Here is a 24,177-nt window from a genome sequence, read left to right on the forward strand (position 1 = left end):
GGGATGCAGGGTGATGCTTCAATGTAGACACTAGAAAGGCATGATTCCTCTGCATGGCCAAAGTCCTGTTTTGCTAGGAGACAAGAAACTGCTTTAGCTTCAACTCAAAGGGTTGGGGGAGGGGTGGGTAGAGCTGATCCACTTGACTCTGTGAGGAAGGGTTTAATAGATGCCCATACCTTGACTTGGAGACATCGGGCCACTAGTCTGGGTTGTTCGGTGGCAGCTTACCTTCAGGGATGATGGGGAGCTGTGGCTACTGACTCCTCGAGTAAGACACACTCCAGCCAAAGTTCCTATTCCAGTGTAGTGAAGCACTAGCCATGTGGGAGTGGGGTACGGTGTCAGCACCTTTTTTGGGGAGCACAGCTGTGTGGTCTCCTGGCAACTCCCTCTAGTGCAAACTGCAGGGGACCGCAGTGGCAAGGTCTGCAGGTGTCCAGGGTGTTAGTGGGTGCCGCTGGGATCCTCTTGCTTACCTCCTCATGTCAGAAGTTCCTCCGGATTCCCAGATAATCCTGGTTGGGCGAAGGAGTGGTGGAGGCCGTGTGTTTCCTTCTGTTGTCTATGTGGCCAGCCCACATCTCTGTGCGTATCAGGGTTTCTCTTACTCCTCTGATGCACTCAGTGCTCTCCCTCAGTTATTTTCATTAAAATAGAGTTGTGTAGTCACTGTTCTGGCTGTCTTTATGAGGATGATGAGCACTAGTGGCTTCTAGTTGGCCCTTTATTAGATTTAAGGCTCAAGATTCATCCTCCTCAGTTAATGCTCCATCTTCCAGGCCCACTGGGGTGGCCCCACGCTCTGGGCCATGGTGGCCACAGCAGCCCCAACAGCTTCCTCACCTGTGGCTCTGATCTCAAAGTCTCTCTTTCTTTATTTTGTCTGGTCTTTTTTTTTTTTTTTTGCATGCCAGTCTTTACTTTTAAATGATTATTAGTACACTGAGTAATAAGATGTAACAAGTTCTTGAATTCTATCATCTAGTAATTTTGATTAAGAAGCTGAAGCAATTATACTAGTGGTATTCACTGTTCTAGTTATTAGCAGGAATGGACTACTTTAAGGCTGGCTGATGCTTCACACAGGTTATAAAAACTGCTACTTTTTCATAGATAAAGCCCCTGACCTTCAAAAAAGCATTAAGGAGAAAATGATTTAATTCCTTCCTTTCTTTAAAGGATTGTTTTGTTTTGTTTTTTCTTTTAAACTTGATAAAGAAAAAGTCAACAGTGATATATATATTTGTGTATGTATACATATATGTATGTATATATGTATATAGCTTGAGCCAAATGGCATAATAAAATAGACAATATTTACCCATTATATTCCTAGGAAACATGAGGTAAAAAGATGAAATCTTTAGAAAAGTTTTTTTTGAGACAGGGTCTCACTCTAGCACCCAGGCTGGAGTGCAGTGGCATGATCTTGGCACACTATAACCTCTGCCTTCTGGGCCCAAGTGATCCTCCTGCCTCACCCTTCCAAGTAGCTAAGACTATAGGCATGTACCACCAAATCTGGCTAATTTTATATTTTATTGTCGAGACACAATCTCACTATGTGGTTCAGGCTGGTCTCAAACCCCTGAGCTCAAGCCATCTGCCCGCCTTGGCTCCCAAAAGTGCTGGGATTACAGGCGTGAACCACCATGCCCAGCCTAGATAAATTCTAAGTCTGTACAAAGAAACTAGTTTTGCTTCTCTCCAAAAAGTGAATGGGCCTACTGTATAATATACAGAGATAAGGTAATGTCTTCTGATGAGAATATAACTAGAGCTTCTTATTCCATGAGGGCATCTAAAATGCCAATCCATGGAACAGGTGCTTCTCTTTTCCTATCCATTTATGCGATAGTTTTCAGGGATTTCTGGCTGGATGCCGCAGACAAAGGCCAAAAGTTGATCTGAGACTTCTTCCCTGCTCTGCTGGAAGTAGGTCTGGAGGATGGTCATCCTGGGTCTGTGAGATCCTCGTGCTGCAGCTTCCTTGGCCTTGAACTGTTTCTCCTTCTGCAGGCAGTGCTGTTCAATTTCAGCCTGAGCTGCTGCTTTGGGCTGCTTCAGCCTCCGGTTCTTTTGCTTGTGGGCCCAGGACACCTTCTTGGTAGCCTGCTTCTCGGCCTGTAGCAGCTGCTGGATCGCCTGTGACTGACTGGCCATGGCCATGGTGACTCTGAGACCGAGGTGAGCAGCCTACATCCGCTCAAAGGGCCCTTGGGTCAGCTGACCCAGCCACCTCAGCACTTCCCTCTTCAGCTGGTCTCTCTCTTCTCACATTTTACTGTAAGCTGCAAGGAGAAATCAGGAATGCCTTCAAGAATTTTCTTAGGAACTTCCTCAGCTAAACATCTAAGTTCATCACGTATAATTTCTACTTTCCACAAGATGGGAGAAGACAGTTCAGCCAAGTGCTTTGCCACTTTATAACAAGGGTCACCTTTCTTCTAGTTTTCGATAACACGTTCCTCACTTCTGTCTGGAGCCTCATCAGAGGCACCTTTAACATTCACATTTCTAGCAACATTCTGTTTGTGACAATTCATGTATTCTCTAAGATGACAGATGTTTTCTCTACAGCTCTCCTCTTTCTTTCTGAGCCCCCATCGGGATCACCTTTAATGTCCAAATTTCTTCCAATAGTCTTCAAGGAAACCTAGGCTTTTTCTAACACACACCTTAAAACTCTTCCAGCTTCTACCCCTTACTGAATTCCACATTTTTGCTACTTATGACCCCTGGGTTCACTGAAAACTTACTGCTCACTTCTGATTCTTCAGTTTCTCTTTTGATAACATGCACAAAGTGGCCTGGTCTTGTTTAACCCAGTTCTAGGCCTGCTATCTTGTAATTCCGGGGCAGCCTCAGACAAGTCCTGGGCTCAGCTGGTGTGATTGGGACTCCCAGCCCTGTACCCTGAGGGCACTTGGGCTTCACTGGGAGAGCCTGACCAAGTATCTTTCAGTACCGTGCATGTCACTCAATGTCACCCCTAGAGATTTGGGGGTGAGCAATAACATGGAGTTCCTGATATGATTTATATGTTTGCCCCCTCCAAATTCCATATTGAAATATGATCCCCAGTGTTGGAGGTGGGGCCTGGTGGGAGGTGTTTGGGTCATGGGGGCAGAGCTCTCATGAATGGTTTGGTGCCATCCCCTTGGTGATGGGTGATTTCTCGCTGTATTAGTTCATACAAGAGCTGGTTGTTTAAAAAAGCCTGATGCCTCCTTCTTATCTCTCTTTCTCCCTCTCTCACCATTCTCACCGTGTGACATGCTGGCTCCTTTTTTTTTTTTTGGAGATGGAGTTTCACTCTTGTTGTCCAGGCTGGATTGCAATGGTGTGATCTCGGCTCACTCACTGCAACCTCTGTCTCCTGGGTTCAAGCAATTCTCCTGCATCAGCCTCCCTAGTAGCTGGGACTACAGGCATGCACCACCATACCCAGCTAATTTTGCACTTTTAGTAGAGATGGGGCTTCCCCATGTTGGTCAAGCTAGTCTCGAACTCCCTCCTGACCTCAAGTGATCCATCTGCCTTGGCCTCCCAAAGTGCTGGAATTACATGTGTAAGCCACCATGCCTGGCCTATGCTGGCTCCTTTTTTTGCCTTCTGCCTTGATGGTAAGCTTCCAGAGGCCTCACGAGATGGAGATACTGGCGTTATGCTTCTTGTACAGTTTGTAGTGAGCCAAATAAACTCTTTTTCTTTATAAATTATCCGCTTCAGGCCGGGCGCGGTGGCTCAAGCCTGTAATCCCAGCACTTTGGGAGGCCGAGACGGGCGGATCACGAGGTCAGGAGATCGAGACCATCCTGGCTAACACGGTGAAACCCCGTCTCTACTAAAAAAAATACAAAAAACTAGCCGGGCGCGGTGGCGGGCGCCTGTAGTCCCAACTACTCGGGAGGCTGAGGCAGGAGAATGGCGTGAACCCGGGAGGCGGAGCTTGCAGTGAGCTGAGATCCGGCCACTGCACTCCAGCCTGGGCGGCAGAGCGAGACTCCGTCTCAAAAAAAAAAAATAAATAAATAAATAAATAAATAAATTATCCGCTTCAGATATTCTTTTATAGCTATGCAAAATGGATGAAAACAGAAAATCGGTAGCAAGGAGTGGGGTGTTGCTATAAAGATACCTGAAAATGTGAAAGTGGCTTTGGAACTGGGTAATGGGCAGAGGTTGGAAGAGTTTGGAGGGCCCAGGAAGAAGATAGGAAGATGGGGGGAAATTTGGAACTTTTTAGAGACTGGTTAAATAGTTGTGACCAAAGTGCTGATAGAAATACAGACAGTGAAGGCCAGGCTGATGAGGTCTCAGGTAGAAATGAGGAATTTATTGGGAACTGGAGTAAAGGTGATGCCTGTTATGCCCCCAGCAAGGAGCTTGGCTGTATTGTGTCATGTTCTAGGGCCTTGTGAAAGGCTGAAATTAACAGTGATGACCTAAGTTATTTGGTGGAAGAAATTTCTAAGCAGCAAAGCATCCAAGAAGTAACCTGGCTGCTTCAAATGGCCTAAATTAAATATGGGAGCAAAAAAATGACTTAAAGTTAGTATTCATAATTAAAAGGTAAGCAGAGGATAAACATTTGGAAAATTTGCAGGCTGGCCATGAGGTTGAGAAGAAAAGAGCCTTTTCAGGCAAGGGACCCAAATGCCTTATGGAGCAACCACTTGCTAGAGAGATTAGCATAACTAAAAGGGAACTAAGTGCTAATAGCAAAGACAATGAGAAAAAGGTCTTGAAGGCATTTCAGAAGTCTTTGGACAGTCTCTCCCATCACAGGCCCAGAGGCCTAGGAGGATGAAACGGTTATGGGGGCCAGGGCTGGGGTCTTGCTTCCTTGTGGTATCTTGGAAGGTTGCTGCTCCAGGTTCAGCCAAGGCTCAAAGAGTCCCAGGTGCAGCTCAGGCTCCACTCCAGAGGTGTAAGCTGGAAGCCTTGGTAGCTTCCGCATGGTGCTAAGCCCACAGGTTTGCAGAATACAAGAGTGAAGGAGGCATGGCAGCTCCTACCTACATTTCAGAGGATGTATAAGAAAGTCTGGGTGCCCATCCAGATCAGTAAAGAGGAAGTCAGACTGTCGCTGTTCACTGATGATATGATTGCATACCTAGAAAACCTAAAGTTCATCCAAAAAAGCTTCTAGATCTGTTAAATTAATTCAGTAAAGTTTCAGGATACAAAATCAATGTACATAAACTAGTAGCACTGCTATACACCAAGAATGACCAAGCTGAGAAACAAATTAAGAACTCAATCCCTTTTACAACACCTGCAAAAAATAAAATACTTAGGAGTATACCTAACCAAGTAGGTAAAAGATCTGTACAAGAAAAACTACAAAACACTGCTGAAAGCAATCATCAATGACACAAACAAATGGAGACACATCCCATGCTCATGGATGGGTAGAATCAATATTGTGAAAATGACCATACTGCAAAAAGCAATCTACAGATTTAAAGCAATTGCCATCAAAGTTCCACCATCATTCTTCACAGAAATATAAAAAACAATCCTAAAATTCATTTGGAACCAAAAAAGACTCCACATAGCCAAAGCAAGACTAAGCAAAGGGAACAAATCTGGAGGCATTACATTACTGAAATTCATACTATACTACAAGGCTATAGTTATCAAAACAGCATGGTACTGGTATAAAAATAGGCCTTAGACCAATGGAACAGAACAGAGTATCCAGAAATGAAGTCAAATACTTACATCCAACTGATCTTTGACAAAGCAAACAAAAACGTAAAGTGGGGAAAAGGACACTCTATTCAACAAATGGTGCTGGGATAATTGGCAAGTCATATGTAGAAGAATGAAACTGGATCCTCATCTCTCACTTTATACAAAAATCAACTCAAGATGGATGAAAGGCTTAAATCTAAGACCTAAAACTATGAAAATTGTAGAAGATAACAGTGGTAAAACTCTTCTAGACATTGGCTTAGGCAAAGACTTCATAATCAAGAACCCAAAAGCAAGTGCAACAAAAAGAAAAATAAATAAATAAATGTGACCTAATCAGACAAAAATGGTTCTGTACAGCAAAAGGAATAATCAGAAAGTAAACAGACAGCCCACAGAGTAAGAGAAAATATTTGCAAACTATGCATCTGATAAAGGACTAATATCGAGAATCTACAAGGAATTCAAACAATCAATAAACCAAATAATACCATCAAAAAGTGGGCAAATGACGTGAATAGACAATTCTCAAAAGAAGATATACAAATGGCCAACAAACATATAAAGAAATGCTCAACATCACTAATTTTCTGGGAAATTCAGATTAAAACTGCAATGAGATACCACCTCACTCCTGTAAGAATGACTATAATTAAAAATTAAAAACTGATAGATGTTGTCATGAATATGGTGAAAAGGGAACACTTTTATACTGCTGGTTGGGAATGTAAACTAGTACAACCACTTTGGAAAACAGTATGGAGATTCCTTAAATAACTAAAAGTAGAACAACCATTTGATCCAGCAGCACCACTATTGGGTATTCAGAAAAAAATAAGTCGTTATATGAAGAAGACACTTGCACACACATATTTACAGCAGTGCAATTGCAACTCCTTACAATTGCAAAAATATGGAACCTGCCTAAATGCCCATTGACCAATGAGTGGGTAAAAAATGTGGCATATATACGCTGTGGAATACTACTCAGCCTTAAAAAGGAATAAAATTGTGGCATTTGCAGCAAGCTGGATGGAGTTGGAGGCCATTATTCTAAGTGAAGTAACTCAGGAATGGCAAAACAAACATCATGTGTTCTCACTTATAAGTGGGAGCTAAGCTATAAGGATAAAAAGGCATAAGAATGGTGTAATGGACTTTGGATACTTGAGGGCAAGTGGAGGATGGAGGTGAGGGATAAAAGATTACATACTGGGTACAGCGTACACTGCTTGGGTGATGAGTGTGCCAAGATCTCAGAAATTACCATGAAATAACTTATCTATGTAACAAAAAACCACCTGTTTCCCTAAAACTATTGAAATAAAAATAAAAAAAGAGAGAGAGACAATAAAGAAAGCCTGGGAGCACAGACAGAAACTTGCCACAGGGGTGGAGTTCTCCCACAGAGCCTCCACTAGGGCAATGTGGAGGGAAAATGTAGGGTTGGAGCCACTTCACAGAGTCCCCACTGGGGCAATGCCTAGTGGAGCTCTGGGAATGGGGCTGCTGCCCTCCAGACGCAAGAATGGTAGAACCACCAGCAATTTGCACCCAGAGCCTGGAAAAGATTCAGGCACTCAACTCCAACCCATGAGAGCAGCCATGTGGGCTGCACTCTGCAAAGCCATGGGGGCTGACTTGCCCAAGGCCTTGGGAGCCCGCTCCTCACACCAGTGTGCCCTGGATGCAGTACATGGAGTCAATTATTATTTTGGAGCTTTAAAGTTTAATGTTTTTCTCTCAGAATTGTGTGGGGCCTGTTGCTTCTCCCCACTCCCTTTTTTGGCTGATTTATCTCTTTTGGAATGGAAATGTTTACCCAATGCCTGTACCATCACTGTATCTTGGAAGTAGCAACTTGTTTTTGATTGTACAGCCTCATAGGTAGGAGCATGCCTTGAGTCTCAGATGAAACTTCGGAGTTTTGATTGAGTAGATGCTAGAGCAAGTTGAGATTTTTGGGCACTATTGGGAAGGGATGATTATATTTTGCAATGTGAGAGGGACATGACATTTGTGGGGACAGTGTGGAATGACATGGTTTGGATATTTGTCCCCTCCAAATCTCCTGTTGAAATGTGATCCCCAATGTTGGAGGTGGGGCCTAGTGGGAAATGTTTGGGTCATGCCATGGATCCCTCATGAATGGCTTGCTGCCATCCTCTTGGTGATGAGTGAGTTTTGCTCTATTGGTTCACACAAGCGCTGGTGTTTAAAAGAGCTTGGCATCTCCTCCTTCCCTCTCTTGCTCTCTCTCTCACCATGTCACATGCTCTCTCCGTCATCACCTTCTGCCATGGTTGTAAGCTCCCTGATGCCCTCACGAGAAGCAGATGCTGGCACGAGGGTTCTTGTATGGCCTGCAAAACCCTGAGCCAAATAAACCTCTTTGTTTTATAAGTTACCGAGCCTCAGGTATTCCTCTACAGCAATGCAAAATGAATGAACAAAGCCAGTTGTACTTTACCACCCCATCATGGAGGCTACAAGAGGAATTGTTTTTATCTGATTCTACACTCCTCTTCAGCATCAGAATGTTCTAGGAGCACTAAAGGAGCTCAGGTGGAGATGAGAATGGCCTCTCCTCCTGGTGCCCACCCCTGATAGCTGGGGTGAGCTGTCTTGCAGATGGGAAGATTTGGTAGTCTGCTCAGGTTGACAGCCTGATAGCCTATGGTGTCTGACAATGAGCCCTGTCATCACAACTCCTCTGTTATCAGCTCTGACAAGCCTGGCCCTCAGGGTCTCTCTCCAGCTGGGGTCCCCGGGCTGTGGGTGCCATGACCCACCTGGCTCTGCCAACATCCTCCAGGCTGGCTCCCCACGTGCCCCACAGCCTCTGTCCTTGGAGTGGACTCTGGCCTGCCTCACTCCTTGGGAGCTGGATGGTCAGCTCCTTGGGTGGGCTGGCTGCCTGCAGGAGATCAGAGGGAGGAGATACTGATGCTAAATGGTGACACTGGGTGTCTCCTTGCAGGGTGGTCTGGACTTTATTGCCTTCCTCAACAGACAGCCCAAGGAACCTCTGTTCCTGCAGATCTCAGAGTGGCTGTCTCTCCTCCTCCAGTGTGTGTGGGAATGGTGCTTGCTTTTGTAGGGGAAGAAACATCTTCCCCCCTTCAACCCATCTTAGGTTCATTAACTGGGGTCTTGTCAATTAGATTAACAAGATATCAACAAGAGAAAAACAAACAGAAGTTTACTCACATGTGCATTATGCCTCCATGCCAGAGCCGTCAGAGATGAGGAACTCAAAGGAGCGGTTGGAACGTGAGCTTACGGAGCATCTTAGCAAATGGGCAATCATTTTTACAGAATTGGCAAGACAAAGCAAAGGGGCTTTCAACCTGTAGGGCAGCAAATTCTGGGAAGTAAATATATAGGTGAAGCTAACAGAAGATAACTTGCTAGTTTGTTGTGTAGATTCCTCTAGTGCCTTCTCTGGGCTGATAAGCATCTACGGTTGTCTCCAAGGATTAAGAATCCTCTGCTTTTCCTGGTAGAAAGGGAGTGGGCAGAGATTTTCTTCTTGGGTATGCTTCTTTATAATTGTCTTCAGCTCAAAATTATTCTTGTTTGAAAGTGGCACATTCTGCTACTCTTCACTCTGCCGGGGCCGGCTCTGGAGGCCTCAGTGTCCCAGGGGCTCTTGCATCAAGCCCAGACCTGTGTCAGCAAGGTGTCCTTCCATTAAATCCTTCCTCAATGATTTAGTTGGAGGTGCAAACCCACAGAGCATTGCTGGAGGCACGTGGGAGAGTGGCTGTCAGGCATCGTCTTTGTCCATTAAGTTGCTATAAGGGAATTCCTGAAGCTGGGTAATTTATAAAGAAAAGAGGTTTATTTGGCTCATTGTTCTGCAGGCTGTACAAGAACCATGGTATGTGCAGAGATCACATGGGGAGAGAGGAAGCAAGAGAGAGGGGAGATGCCAGGCTCTTTTCAACAGCCAGTTCTAGCAGGAGTAAGAGTGAGAACTCACCTTCAAAGGAGAGCATTAATCTACTCATGAGGGATCTGCAGCCAAAATCCAAACACCTTCTACCGGGCCCCGTCTCCAACACTGGGGATCAAATTTCAACATGAAGTCTTGGGGGACAAACATCCAACTGTAGAAAGGGTCCTTCAGGGACTCTCTCCCTCCCATTTAACTTCAAGCCTGAGTGCGTGATAGAATTTGGTGTTTTGTCTTGACAAGATTTGTACTGCCCAAGTCTGCAGCTACATCTTTAGAATTGGAAGGCCCCCTTCACCTCCAGGGTGTCTTGTGACCAGGTCAGCAGCAGTGCCCACTCAGCCCTGCCCCTGCGGCCTGGTCACATGGGGTGGAAGTAGAGTCAGGATCTTGATTGGCAGGCAGCTCCTCCCAGAGGAGCAGCCTCCTGACTCCCACTGCCTCCCACCTCCCATGATGGTGTCCCAGCACCCATGGCAGAGGCCACAAAGACACCCAAGGACACTTCTGGGTCAGAAGGGGTGCCACTGAGGGGGTGAGCTCTGTGTCTGTAGCAGGTAGAGGCACTGAGATTTATAACAGAATGAACTGAGTTTTTGGCAAGTGCAGGAAGACTGTCCACATAAGTCCTTGAGAACTCGGGAAACAGAATGAGCAGATAAAAAGAGGAAGCTCATGTGTTTATGCTCTTGGTCCACTGAATTAAATAAGCTATGATGAAGTTGCTGCTGCTTCCAGGGCTGAAGTACATGCCTCGGGCAGTGACCCCATAGCAGGGCCACTGTGCACTTCACATGCTCTGAGGACAGGCTCTCCCATCACACTGCTACTGCTACTGGAGGGGTCAAGTGATCACCCCATCCTGCCCACCACAGCCAGCATCTATGTGAGCCACTGGAGCCTGGGGAAATTCATCGCCACTATATTGGCCTCACAAGAAATGCTTAAGGGAGTTCTATACCTGGATGCAAAAGGATTATCTCCACCATCATGAAAACACATACATGTATAAAACTTATAGCAGCACAGCAAATACAAAAAATGAGGATGAGAAAAGACTCAAATGTCACCACTACAGAGAACCACCAAGCCACAATGATAAAGGATAAGAGAGAAAGAAAGGAACACAGGATAGACAAAACAACAAGAAAACAACCAACAAAATGACAGAAATAAGTCCTTATGTGTCAATAATAACCTTGAACGTAAACAGATAGAACTTTCCACTTAAAAGATATATTCTGGCTGAACAGAAAAAAACCCAAAGACTCCACCAAAAACTCTTAGATCTGACAAATAAATTTAGTAAAGTTGCAAGATACAAAATCAATATATGAAAGTCAGTAGTATTTCTCTACCCTGATAATGAACTAGCTGAGAAAGAAACCAAGAAGGCAATCCAATGTACAATAGCTACAAAAATCCATATAAATGAATTTCACCAAGAAGGTGGAAGACTTCTGCAAGGAAAACTACGAGACACTGATGAAAGAAATTGAAGAGGACACAAACAAATCAAAAGACCTTTCAGGCTCATAAATTGGAAGAATTAATATTGTGAAAATGACCGTACTATCCAAAGCAATCTAAAGATTCAATGTAATTGCTATTAAAATGGCAATGTCATTTTTTCACAGAAATGGAAAAACAATCCTAAAATTAGTATGAAACCAAAAAAAGAGCTTGAATAGCCAAAGCAACCCTTAGGAAAAAGAATAAAGCTGGAAGCATCATACTACCTGACTCAAAACATATCACAAGGATATAGGAAACAAAACAGCATGACATTGGTATAAAAACAGACACAGACCAATGGAACAGAATTGAGAATCTAGAAACAAAACAACTGCATATTTACAGCCTAGTGATTTTCAGTGAAAGTGCTAGGAAAGGACAGCCTCTTCAATAAATGATGCTAGGAAAATTGGATATTCATATGCAGAAGAATAAAACTAGGTCCCGATATAATAAAAAAAAACTAAAATGTATTAAAGACTTAAACATAAGACTAAAAATTATGAAACTACTAGAAGAAAACATAGGGAACACATTACAGGACATTGTCATAGACAAATATTTTATGGTTAACACCTCAAAAGGACTGGCAACAGGAACAAAAATAGACAAATGGGACTATATTAAACTACAAAACTTCTGCACAACAAGGAAACAGTCAACAGAGTGAAGAGTCAACCTTTTTGATGGGATAAAATTCATCCAACAAGGGACTAATATTCAGAATATACAAGGAACTCAACAACAACAAAAATCCCATTAAAATTGACAAAAGACATGAATATGCATATCTCAAAAGAAGACGTGCAAGTGTGACCAACATTTACATGAAAAAATGCGCAACATTACTAATGATCTGGGAAATGTAAATCAAAATCACAATGAGGTATTATCTTACCCCAGTTAGAATGGTTATTACCAAAGACAAAAACTAAACACATTCTGGTGAGGATGTGAAGAAAGGGGAATACTCATTCCCTGCTAGTTGGAATGTAAATTAGTACAACCATTATTGAAAACAGTGTAGAAGTTCTTCAAAAAATTAAAAATAGAACTACCATGTAATTCAGCAATTTCACTGATGCATATATATCCAAAAGAGAGGAAATCAATATTTTTGAGATATATCTGCACTCCCATATTCATCGCAGCACTGTTCACAATAGCTAAGATAGGGTATCAACCTAAGGGTCTATCAGTGGATAAATAGATAAAGAAAATGTGGTATATATACATAATGGAATACTATTCAGCCATAAAAAAGAATGAAATCCTATCACTTCCAGCAACATTGATGGAATGGGAGGTTATTATGTTAAAGTGAAATAAGCCAGGCACAGAAAGTCAAAGATCATGTGTCCTCTTTCATTTGTGGGAGCTATAAATGTGGATCTCATGGAGGTGGTTACCAGAGGCTGGGAAGGATCACTGGGGTGGGGGAGGAGATAAGAGAGGTTGGTTAACGGATACAAAAATACAGTTGGGTAGGTTGGGTGTTGTGGCTGAAGCCTGTAATCCCAGCACTTTGAGGCTGAGGTGAGTGGATCACCTGACATCAGGAGTTCAAGACCAGTCTGGACAACATGGTGAAACCTGTTTCTAGTAAAAATACAAAAAATATCAGGACATGGTGGCATGTGCCTATAATCCCACCTGCTTGGGAGGCTGAGGCAGGAGAATTGCTTGAACCTGAGTGGCAGAGGCTGCAGTGAGCTGAGATTGCACCACTGGACTTCAGCCTGGATGACAGAGCAAGACTCCATCTCAAAAAACAAAACAAAACAAAACAAAAAAACAGTTGAATAGAAAGAGTAAGTTCTAGTGTTTAATAGCACAGTGTGGTGACTAGAGTTAACAATAATTTATTTTATATTTCCAAATAGCTAGAAGAGAAGATTTGAAATTCCCAACACAAAGAAATGATAAATTTTGAGGTGATGGATATTTTAACTACCCCGATTTGATCATTACACATTCTAGGCATGTATCAAAATATCACGTGTACCCCATAAATACATTAATATAAAATTATTATGTATCCACAAAAACAATCAATTAAAAATTAGGTAATCTATGAAAGAGGCCATGGATGGGAAGGCCACACTGCCAATCAGACCTTGGCCATCCTCCTTGTCATCCAAAACCTTTCTTGGTGTCCAGCCTTGTTTGGGCTCTAGAAGAAGTCAGCTTTTCCACTCCTTCCCTGTGATTTTTGGATATTCTCTATTCTTTAAAATTTTTGCTTGCAAAACCACCAATTCTCTGACCTAACCTCTTTTCTCTGGTTAATTAATGAAGGGAGCTAATAGTAGCCAACAAACTCTTAATACTCGATTTTACAATCTCTTACCCTAGAGCTGCAGGCTGAATAGGCAGGGACTCTGCCTTCCAAATTTTAACAACTGATTTATTAAGGCGTGACAAGGGTCTGCAGCCCTCCAGCCTGACACCAGGTTCCTCACTAACTGCCTCTCGTCTTCTAAGGCAAGTTTTTTATTTTATTTTTTGAGCTAGAGTCTCACTTTGTTGCCTAAGCTGGGGTGCAGTGGTATGATCTCAGCTCGCTACAGCCTCCACTTCTGCAGGCTCAGGTGATCCTTCCACCTCAGCCTCCCTGGTGGCTGGGACTACAGGCGTGTGCCTCCGTGCTTGGCTAATTTTTAATTTTTTTTCTAGAGATGGAATTTTGCTTTGTTGCCCAGGCTGATCTTACATTACTGGGTTCACGCGATCCTCCTGCCTCAGCCTCCCAAAGTGCTGGGATTATAGGCATGAACCACATAATAATATTTTTTGTTACAACATCACATCTCTTCAAAGTACTGTTTGACTTATTCACGTTACTCATTGAACAGAACTGGTAACAGGTCTCCATCCACATGTGATGGCACTGGGAAACACTGTCTAACATGAGTCCAAAGGAAGGAGAAAAACAGGTATGGATGAGTTATAGTTGTCTTTTTCAAAGATTCCTTACCTTCTACACTGACAGTGTAAAATCTAATGTTAATGAAATATTAGCAAATGAAATCCAACCATGTATAAAAAATAATATACCCATTGAGATTTATCCCAGGTATGCAAATGTGATGGCTGATTTTACTTGTCAACTTGGCTAGGTCTTGGAACCCAATATTTGGTCAAACATCGGTCTGGATGTTGTGAAGGTATTTTTTTTAGACATGATTAACATTTAAGTTGTTAAACTTTAAGTAAAGCAGATCATCCTCCAAAATGTGGGTGGGCCTCATCCAATCAGCTGAAGACCATAAGAAAAGACAGACTGAGGTCCCCTAAGGAAGATGGAATTGTGCCTCAGGATTATATTTGGACTCAAGCTGGAACATCGTCTCTTTCCTAGCTCAGCTTCCACACTGTAGATTTGATTTTGGACTTGCCAGCCTCCACACCCACGTGAACCAATTCCTTAAAATTTCTCTCTCTCTCTCTGTGACACACACACACACACACACACACACACACACACACACACACCCCTTATCCTATTGGTTCTGTTTATCTGGAGAACTCTCAGTAATACAAACAAGGCTGATTGGACATTCAAAATCAATTAATATAAGCTTTCCCCTTAAAAGTCAATTAACATAATCCATCTCCGGAAAAGATGAAAGAAAACTCATGTGGTCATATCAATAGATAGCAAAAAAGTATTTGACAAAATACAGCTCCATTTATCATAAAAACTCCCAGCAACCTTTGAATAAAGGGGAATACCCTCAAATTGGTAAAGGACATCTACAAAAAAACCTATTGGTAACATTGTACTTCATGGTGAGAAGCAACAGTTGAACAGGTCCCCTTACCACTCCCGATTAACACCATGCTGGAAGTCCTAACTAACGTGTTAAAACATGAAAAGCAAGTATAAGGTATACAGATTGGAGGAGAAGAAATGAAGCTGCGTTGGTCATCAGATGATATGATATCTATGTCATGTCAATCCCAAATAATCGACCAAAAACCTCCTGGAACTAATAAGTGATTATAGCAATGATATAGTTTGGATATTTGTTCCTGCCCAAATCTCATGTTGAAATGTAATCCTCAATGCGGAGGTGGAGCCTGCTGGGAGGTGTTTAAGTCATGGGGGTGGATCCTCATGAATGGCTTGGGCCAGCCCGTTGGTGATGAGTGAGCTCTCGCTCAGAGTTCAGACAAGATCTAGTCGTTAGTAGTGTGTGGCACCTCCCCCTCCACAGAGTCTCTTTCTTGCTTCTGCTTCCGCCATGTGATATGGCTTCTCCCACTTTGCTGTTTGCCATGATTGGAAGCTTCCTGAGGCCTCCCCAGAAGCAGAGGCTGCCATGCTTTCTGTACAGCCTGTAGAACCATGAGCCAATTAGACCTCTTTTTTTAAAAAAATAAATTACCCAATCTCAAGTATTTCTTTATAGCAATGCAAGCATGTCCTAACAGCAAATTTGAAGGATGTTAAGTTTACCAGGCAAAAGCCATTTGTTCCCCCTATATACCAGCAATGAACAATTGGGATTTAAAGTGGAAAACCGAATACTATTTATATTAGCACCAGAAACTGAAATACTTGGGTGTAAATCTAATAAAACATATACAAGATATATATTAGGAAAACTTTAAAACTCTGAAGAAATGAAAGAAGATCTAAATCAGTTGAGAGATATTCCACGTTCATGAAAAGAAAGACAATATTCTTAAGATGTCAGTTCTTCCCAACTTTGTCTATAGATTTAACGCAGTCCTAACAAATTCCCATCACTTTATTTTGTGGATGTTGGCAAACTGATTCTACAGTTTATATGGAAAGGGAAAATACTCAGAAGAGACAACACAATATTGACGAAGAACAAAATTAGAGGACTGACTCTTCCCAACTTTTATGCAAGACTTACTGTAAAGTCACAATAATCAGGACAGTGTGGAATTGGTGAAAGGACAGACAAATAAATTGATAGAACAAAATTGTCTGAAAATAGACCCCCATAACCATAGTCAACTGATCTTCAACAAAGGAGCAAAGGCAGTTCAATGGAGAAAACGTCATCTTTTCACTAAAGGAATCTAGAGACAGGCCTTATAGGCCCTATGCTTTTCACAAAAATTAACTCAAAGTGGATCATAGGCCCAAATGTACAGCATAAAACTATGAAACTTTTAGAAGATAATAGAAGAAAATCCAGATGATGTTGGTCTTGGCAATGAGTTTTTAGATATAATACAAAAATCACAATTTGTAAAAAACATAAAATTAGTTAACTGAGTTTTATTAAAATGAAAAAATGTCTACATGTGAAAGACACTGTCAAGAGAATGAAAAAGTCAGGCCACAGAGTGGGAGGAGAAAGTGTATATGTGATAAACGGCTTGTATCTAAAACACATAAAGAACCATTATTAAATTTAAACAATAAGAAAACAACCCAATTAAAACATGGGGAAAACGTCTGAACAGACACCTCACCAAAGGAGGCTTGCAGATGGCAAATAAGCACATGAAAATATGCTCCACGTGATGTGCCATTGGGATGGCAAATGAAAACAACAATGAGCTACCACCACCAGCTACTAGAATGGAGAAAATCCCAAACAGAACAAATGAGACCAAAAACTCTCAACGCCAAATGCTGTGGAGGATGTGGGGCAAAAAGAACTCTCTTTCATTGCTGGTGGGAATACAAATGGTGCAGCCACTTTGGAAGACAGTTTGACAGTTTTAGAAGCTAAATCTTATCTTACCATACAATCAATGAGTTGAAAACTTATGTCCATGTAAAAATCTGCATCAGTTTTTATAGCAGCTTTGTTCGCAATTGCCAAACTTGGAAGCAATTAAGATACCATTCACAGGTGAATGGATCAGTTAACTGTGGTACATCCGGACAGTGGAATATTATTCAGCAATAAAAAGTGAGCTCTCAAGGGCAGGCATGATGGCTCACACCTGTGATCCCATCACTTTGGGAGGTTGAGACAGGAGGATCACTTGAGCCCAAGAGTTCTAGATCAGCATGGGCAATATAGCCAGATACCATCTCTACAAAAATTTAAAAAGTGGGCATGATGGTGGTGCCTGTAATCCCAGCTGTGTGGGAGGCTAAGGCAAGAGGATCACTTGAGCCTGGGAGGCTGAGGCTGTAGTGAAATACGATTGCACCACTGCACTCCAGCCTGGCTGACAGAACAAGACCCTATCAAAACCAAAAAACAAACAAACAATCAAAAAACAAAAAATGATTAAACCACAAAACACATGGAGGAATCTTAAATACATATTGCTAAGTGAAAGCAGCCAGTTGGAGAAGGCTAAATACTTTATGTTTCCAAGCTATATATTTGGAAAGGCAAAACTACAGAGAGAGTAGAGAGATCAGCAGTTGCCAGGGTTTGGCAACTTCTTCTTCTTCTTCTTGCCTGAGGATTTTCTCTGGTAGTCAGGGTTTGGAATGAATAGTGAAATACAGGGGATACTATTCTGCATAAAACTGCCATGGTGGATACGTGGCATTGCGCATTTGTCAAAACTCATGAACTGTACAACACAAGTAGTGAACCCTAAGGTAAACTACGGATTTCAGTAGTTTACTAAATCACTCCCCAAAGGCCGCATCTCCAAATCCATCACATTGAGGATTAGGGCTTCAATATATGAATTTGGGGAGAGGTGAGGACATATTCAGTCCATAACAGGATCTCAATAGGCAGGAACAAGACTGTAATAGTAAGCCAGCTAATAATAGAAAAATGTTGAAAATTATCCAAGGAAAAGAAATTCTGGAATCCTGTACAGCAGTAAAAGTGAAAAAAATACAACACCCCATAACAACATAGATGAATCTTGGAAACAAGATGTATCGAAATTGGTAAAAAATGCCAATCACAGCAACTGCATATAGTATGATATAATTTTATATAGCTCAAAGGCAAACAGAATCAGACAAGTTCAGATATACATACATATTCGATAATTTCGATAATTTTTTTTTTTTTTTTTGAGACAGAGTCTGCCTCTGTCACCCAGGCTGGAGTGCAGTGGTGCCATCTCGGCTTACTGCAACCTCCACATCCAAGGTTCAAGAGATTGTCCTGCATCAGGCTCCTGAGTAGCTGGGGCTACAGGTGTATGCCATGACACCCAGCTATTTTTTGTATTTTTAGTAGAGACAGGGTTTCTCCATGTTGGCCAGGCTGGTCTTGAACTCCTGATCTCAGGTGATCTGCCTGCCTTGGCCTCCCACCGTGCTGGGATTACAGATGTGAGCCATAGAGCCCAGCCATATTTGATAAATTTTTATTATGGAAAGGGAGGGAATGATGCATACAAAAATAAAGAGTGTGGCTACCTCTGATCAAGAGACAAAAGGATACACAAAAGAAGGAAACACAGATGCAAATAATTGATGATCTAGTTTCAGGTCAGGACATGGGTATTGGATAAGGTCTCAGATTTGCTGATGGGAATGTGAATTGGTGCCAAGACTTTGGAGGATGACATGGCATTATCTTGTTAATTTAAACATTCATACACCCGTGGCAGTAATTTTTGGGGCCCTTCAGGTGCCCTGGGCCTTTACACTTTAGTGTATACTGGTGTAACCTGTAACTGCTAGCATCTGCATCTTCTTGCCTGAGGGTTTTCTGTGGTAGTCAGGGTTTCTGTGCACAACAGGCCTGTAGTTGCACAGGATTTTGCTCTGCACAAGCTGCCATCAACAAATGACTAACAAGTTAGCATATAAATACCCCAGCTCCCTCGCTGCTAGGGTGTGTGTGTTGGGGGAAGTACTGGGAAGGTGTTTGTTTGACACTGGCTTCCTGAGGCCCCTGGTAAGTTTCAGCTACAGTTATTTCCATGGTAACATGCTTATTAGTGCACTTTTTATTGGCTTCCTTTCATCCCCAACTCTTCCACCATTGTTTCCTGGCATCACCTCTCAAGCAAACTGTACACTTAAAATATTCTCTCAAAATCAGCTTCTGGGGATCCCCAACACAGACAAAAGTGGTCCTGGGAAGCAGATTCTTGGAACACAATTCTGAAATTGGATACATGTCTAACAAGATTGCAGTTAGGGCCTCCTGTTTGGTGTTATGTGGGATGATGATAAACCTTTGCATGTTGTAGCCCCACAATTTCTGAGACTTTCATCTGCAGTGAATTGGCTGGGTCTCAGCTCTATCTGTGTCATGACCAGGAAGTAAGGGACTCCTTCAAGCTTCCATGGCTCTCTGTATGTGTTCTTTTTGCTATGTTCGTAGCTTTCACTGCTTCTTTTCTCCTGTGTACACTCTGTATGGTCATGAGAAAAAGTTGGTGACTCCATAATCTTTAGCAGCCCTCTTGTTGCCATGACAACAAAGTGCCACTGCACCTTGACCTGCCCATGCCTTTTTCTCTCCTTGTACTTTGCCTGCACTCCTGTCAGGGACTGTCTGAGACATCATGGTGCCACCATGTGTCATGGATGGCCACCCCATTTCCTGCAGGCAATCAATTACGCCTGTGGTCCTCAAATATGTGAGACAACTTTCCAGAAGCCCGTTTTGAAAGTCAGTTTCCTGAGGTCATTTCTGTGATGAATTACTTTATCAGTGGCAGTCCCAATGGAAAACAGAGGTCACACTCAGATTACAATGGCTTTATACAGTGGCTTACAAGGCATGGACTCTTCTTCAGCTCCCTGGAAGAGTTTGTCTAAGAATGTTGATATTTCCCTAAATAATTATCAGAAATCCCCTAAAAATCATGTCTGGTTCACAGTTTTCTCTGGGGTAAGGTTATAAATTGTAGATTAAACTTTTTAAATACTTATATTTATCCACTTAGAGTTCATCCAATTATTCACACTTAGTGCCTTAAAGCTTTCCCAAATATTCTTTGTTACATTTAAACATCTGTAGGATGTGTGTGATGTCACTTTTTATTTCTGACATTAGTTATTTGCTTTTTTTCTTTTCTTCCCCAACAAGTGTTATCAGGGGTTTACCAGTTTTATTAATTCCCTTGGTTGATCATTTCTTTGCTTTATTATCCTCAGTTTAGTCATTTTCTTATATTATTTTAATGATCTCTTTCTTTCTATTTTCAGTTGGTTTTACATTCTTTTTTAACGTCTTGAGATGAATTTTTAGTTCATCAACTTTCAGGCTTTTATCTTTCATAATATATACTTTTAAGGCTATCAGTTTTCCTCTAAGCACTGTTTAGGCTGCATCTCACCATGTTTTCATATGTAATATTTCCCTTATTCAGTTAAAAATATTTTAAACTTATTTTAATTTTAATGTTTCCATTATGATTTCTCCTTTAGCTTCAGGATTATTTAGTAGTTTATATCTTACTTTCCAAACATATGTGTATTTTAACTTACCTCTTTGCCATTTATTTCTGACTTAGCACTGTGGTCACATCATCACTAAATACTTTTAGTCTTTCAAAATGTGTTAAGTCTTCCTTTGTGGTCATAAATGGTATAAATTGTGAATATTCCACCTGTCTTGAAATGAAGGTGCATTCTGTAGCTGCTCTTTCTAAGATCTGTATATGCCTAGTAGATCAAATTTATTGATCATATTGTTCAAATTAAGCTCATTTTCCTTATCCTTTTTTCTGCTATTTAGTCAGGAGAATTTTAATTGACTTACCTTCAAGTTCACTGATTATTCTACCTGCTCAAGTTTCGTCTTGATCCTGTGGTGAAGTTTTCATTTTAGTTACAGTACTTTGCATTTCAAGAATTCTATTTGGCCCTATTTTATAATTTCTATCTCTTTATTGATATTCTCTAGTTCTGAGGCATTGTTCTCCTGGTTTCCTTTAGCTCTTTGAGAATATTTAAGACAGTTGATTTAAGTCTTTGTCTAGTAAATCCACAGTCTGGGCTTCCTTAGGGAAAGTTTCTGTTAATTTACCTTTTCCTGTGAAAGGGTCATACTTCTTGTTTTTCTGTATGTCTCATACTTCTTTGTTAAAAACTGGAAAATTTGAATAAATATTATAATATGGGAGACTAAGTTCTTCTCCCTAGGGTTTGTTGTTGCTGCTCGTTATGTGTTATAGTTGTTTAGTGACTTTTCTAAACTACTTTTGTAAAGACTTTTGTAAAGACCTTTGTGATATGTGGCCACAGAAATCTTTGTTATGTTAGTTTAGTGGTCAGCTAGTGTTTTGACAGACTTTCTTAAATTCCTTAAGCCAAAAGAAAGAAAGAGAGAAAGAGAGAAAGAGAGAAAAGACACTCCTGTTCTTTGCAGGCTGGCTCTGGGTTACTTAGAGCACTGCTGCAACACTTAGCCAGGTCATTTACAACTCTGCCTTAGCTTTTACTTCCTGCTCAGGTGAAGCCTAACGATCAGCCAGAGGTGAAAGCTTAGGGTGTTCTCAGGTCTCATCTGAGCATACATTTAGAAATACATGTGGCTGTTTGAATTCCTTAGTATGTGTGGGAGTTTTTTAAAGTTCTCATTTCCCCACATGTTTCCTTCCTTAGCCTTTTTCTTCCTAGGTGTTTCAGCCTGTCTACTGTTTTCCCCTTCTATTATCTGTTGACCTAGATGGTTGTGACAAGTAAATGCCTTTAAATACTTTCCATGTATGCTGCCCAGGAGGCTGTTCGATCCTGCAGAGAATTCTGTGTATGTGTTTGTTAGGGGTAGGACACGGGGGAGGGAGGGCAGGGGCAGGGTGAGCAAAACAAAGGCAAGCTCCTGAGCTGATCCCTCAGAGAGCTGTCAGATAGGTCGAGATTCGCAAGCACAATTCTTTGATGACAACAGCTTTTTTACTTCCTCTGGCACCAGCAAACCACACTGGGAAGATGAACTGCTGTTGCCCTGGCTGCTTCTGAGCTGGGAAATGAGGGGTTTATAGGCAGGTAAGAAAATTCTACAATTCTCTTTTACCCAAATTTAGCAGTTTCTTTCTTCATTAAGCATCCTTTGTTTTAAGTTTTTGGTTATATTCTAGAGTTATGAAAAAATGAATTCTGTCAGTTTTTTGCCAGCTTAATTGTTTTTGTGAAGGGACACGTTTTTGGAGCTGCCATTTTCAGTGACATTACTCCCAGACCATTTACATTTAATGTAAATACTGATATATTTGAGCCTAAATCTCCTGTCTAGCCATGGTTTTAAAATTAATATAATTTTCAATTGACAAATCATAATTAGATATATTTATGGAGTTCAATGCAATGTTTTTGTTTGTTTGTTTCTTTGAGACAGAGTCTGGCTCTGTTGCCCAGCCTAGAGTGCAGTGGCATCATCTCAGCTCACTACAACCTCTGCCTCCCGGGTTCAAGTGATTCTTCTGCCTCAGCCTCCCAAGTAGCTTGGATTACAGGCATGTACCACCATGCCCAGCTGATTTTTGTATTTTTAGTGGAGACTAGGTTTCACCATGTTGGCCAGGCTAGTCTTGAATTCCTGACCTCAAGTGATCCACCTACTTTGGCCTCCGAAAGTGCTGGGATTACAGGCATGAGCCCCCGCACTGGGCCACAATATTTTGGTACATGTAAACAATGTGGAATGATTGAATAAAGTTAATTAATGTATCTGTTACCTCATTTACTTATTTTTTGTGGAGAGACCCTTTCAATTTACTCTCTCAGTTATCTCAAAATATACATTATTATTGAGTATAGTCACTCTGTCATGCAATAGATCTCAGAACTTATTCCTCCTGTGTATCTGAGACTTTGTACCCTTTGACTAACCATGCTCCATTCCCTCCCTCTCCACCCCTAGCCTCTGGTAACCACCATTCTATTCTCTACTTCTATGAGCTCAACTCTTTTTAGTTTCCACAGATAAGTGAGATAATGCTGTTCTTGTTCGTCTTCTTTATCCCTTTTTTCTTGCCTCCCTTTGGATGGACTTTCTTACAGTTGCATTTTTTTTCTATTAGTTTAATTTATAAAAAAATTTGTCACTAATTCTTTGATCTTCTTTTCAGCTATGATGATGCAGTGTTATTAGCCCTTCATTACTTGTATGTTATTGCTATGTATCTAAATTGTTTTAATTTTCTATCCTCACTAGACATTACCTCATCATTGTTATTAGTTAATAACTCTTAAAATGTACTCACCTGTGTACTTTACACTCTTCAATTCTTTTTTTCATGTCTGAGGTTTCCTCTGGGGTCATTTTCCTTCTTTCTTAAGCCTATCTTTAAGTAGTTCCTTTAGTGTGTGTCCCCTGGCAACAAATGTTCTGTTTTGTCTGAAAATATTTCTTTAGCTTCAGCCAAAAATTGGAAGTTGCAAGAAAAGTACAAAGAATTTTTATCTGAATCATTCAAGAGAGTATTTTTCTGACCTGCCACCTCCTCCTTCATAAATATTTTAGTGTGTTTTCTACAAATCAGGATAGCTCCTGTATAATGGCTATTTATGTTAGAAACCATGTATTCAAACTGGATCAAATTCCATTCCAGTACCATAGGATTCATTCCAGTTTCTCTCTGTAGTCTGTTCTTGAACTGCTATAAATAAATACCTGAGACTGGGTAATTTATAAAGAAAAGAGGTTTAATTGACTCACGGTTCTGCAAGCTACCCAGGAAGCATAGTAGCTTCTGCCTGGCTTCTGGGGAGGCCTGAGGCAACTTAAAATCATGGTTGAAGGTGAAGGGAAGCAGGCACATCTTACATGCCCAGAGCAGGAGAAAAAGAGACCAGGGAGGTGCCACGTGCTTCTAAACAGCCAGATCTCAGGAGGACTCTAAGGAAAACAGCACTAGGGGGATGGTGCTAAACCATTCAAGAGAACCTGCCCCCATGATCCAACCACCTACCACCAGGCCCCACCTCCAACACCGGGGATTACAATTCGACATGAGATTTGGGTGGGGACACAGATCCAAACCATCACTCCCTTTTGGTATTTGGAACTATCTTCTCTCTTTTCTATTATTTTCAGTATATTTACTTACTTGACCAATCCCCTTGTGTGACCAATCTGCCCTCTCTGCCAGTATTCTCTTCCCGTCTGCCATTCCGG

General features: G+C 41.5%; 1 pseudogene and 1 gene segment (V, D, J or C); both read right to left on the reverse strand.

The window, feature by feature from the left end:
- Positions 1–24,177, reverse strand: part of LOC112628818 — a 1,133,279-nt gene that overhangs the window by 19,326 nt on the left and 1,089,776 nt on the right.
- LOC112628840 lies at positions 1,843–2,166 on the reverse strand (annotated as a pseudogene).

This window comes from Theropithecus gelada, chromosome 7b, assembly GCF_003255815.1.
Source record: "Theropithecus gelada isolate Dixy chromosome 7b, Tgel_1.0, whole genome shotgun sequence".
Classification (NCBI taxonomy): domain Eukaryota; kingdom Metazoa; phylum Chordata; class Mammalia; order Primates; family Cercopithecidae; genus Theropithecus; species Theropithecus gelada.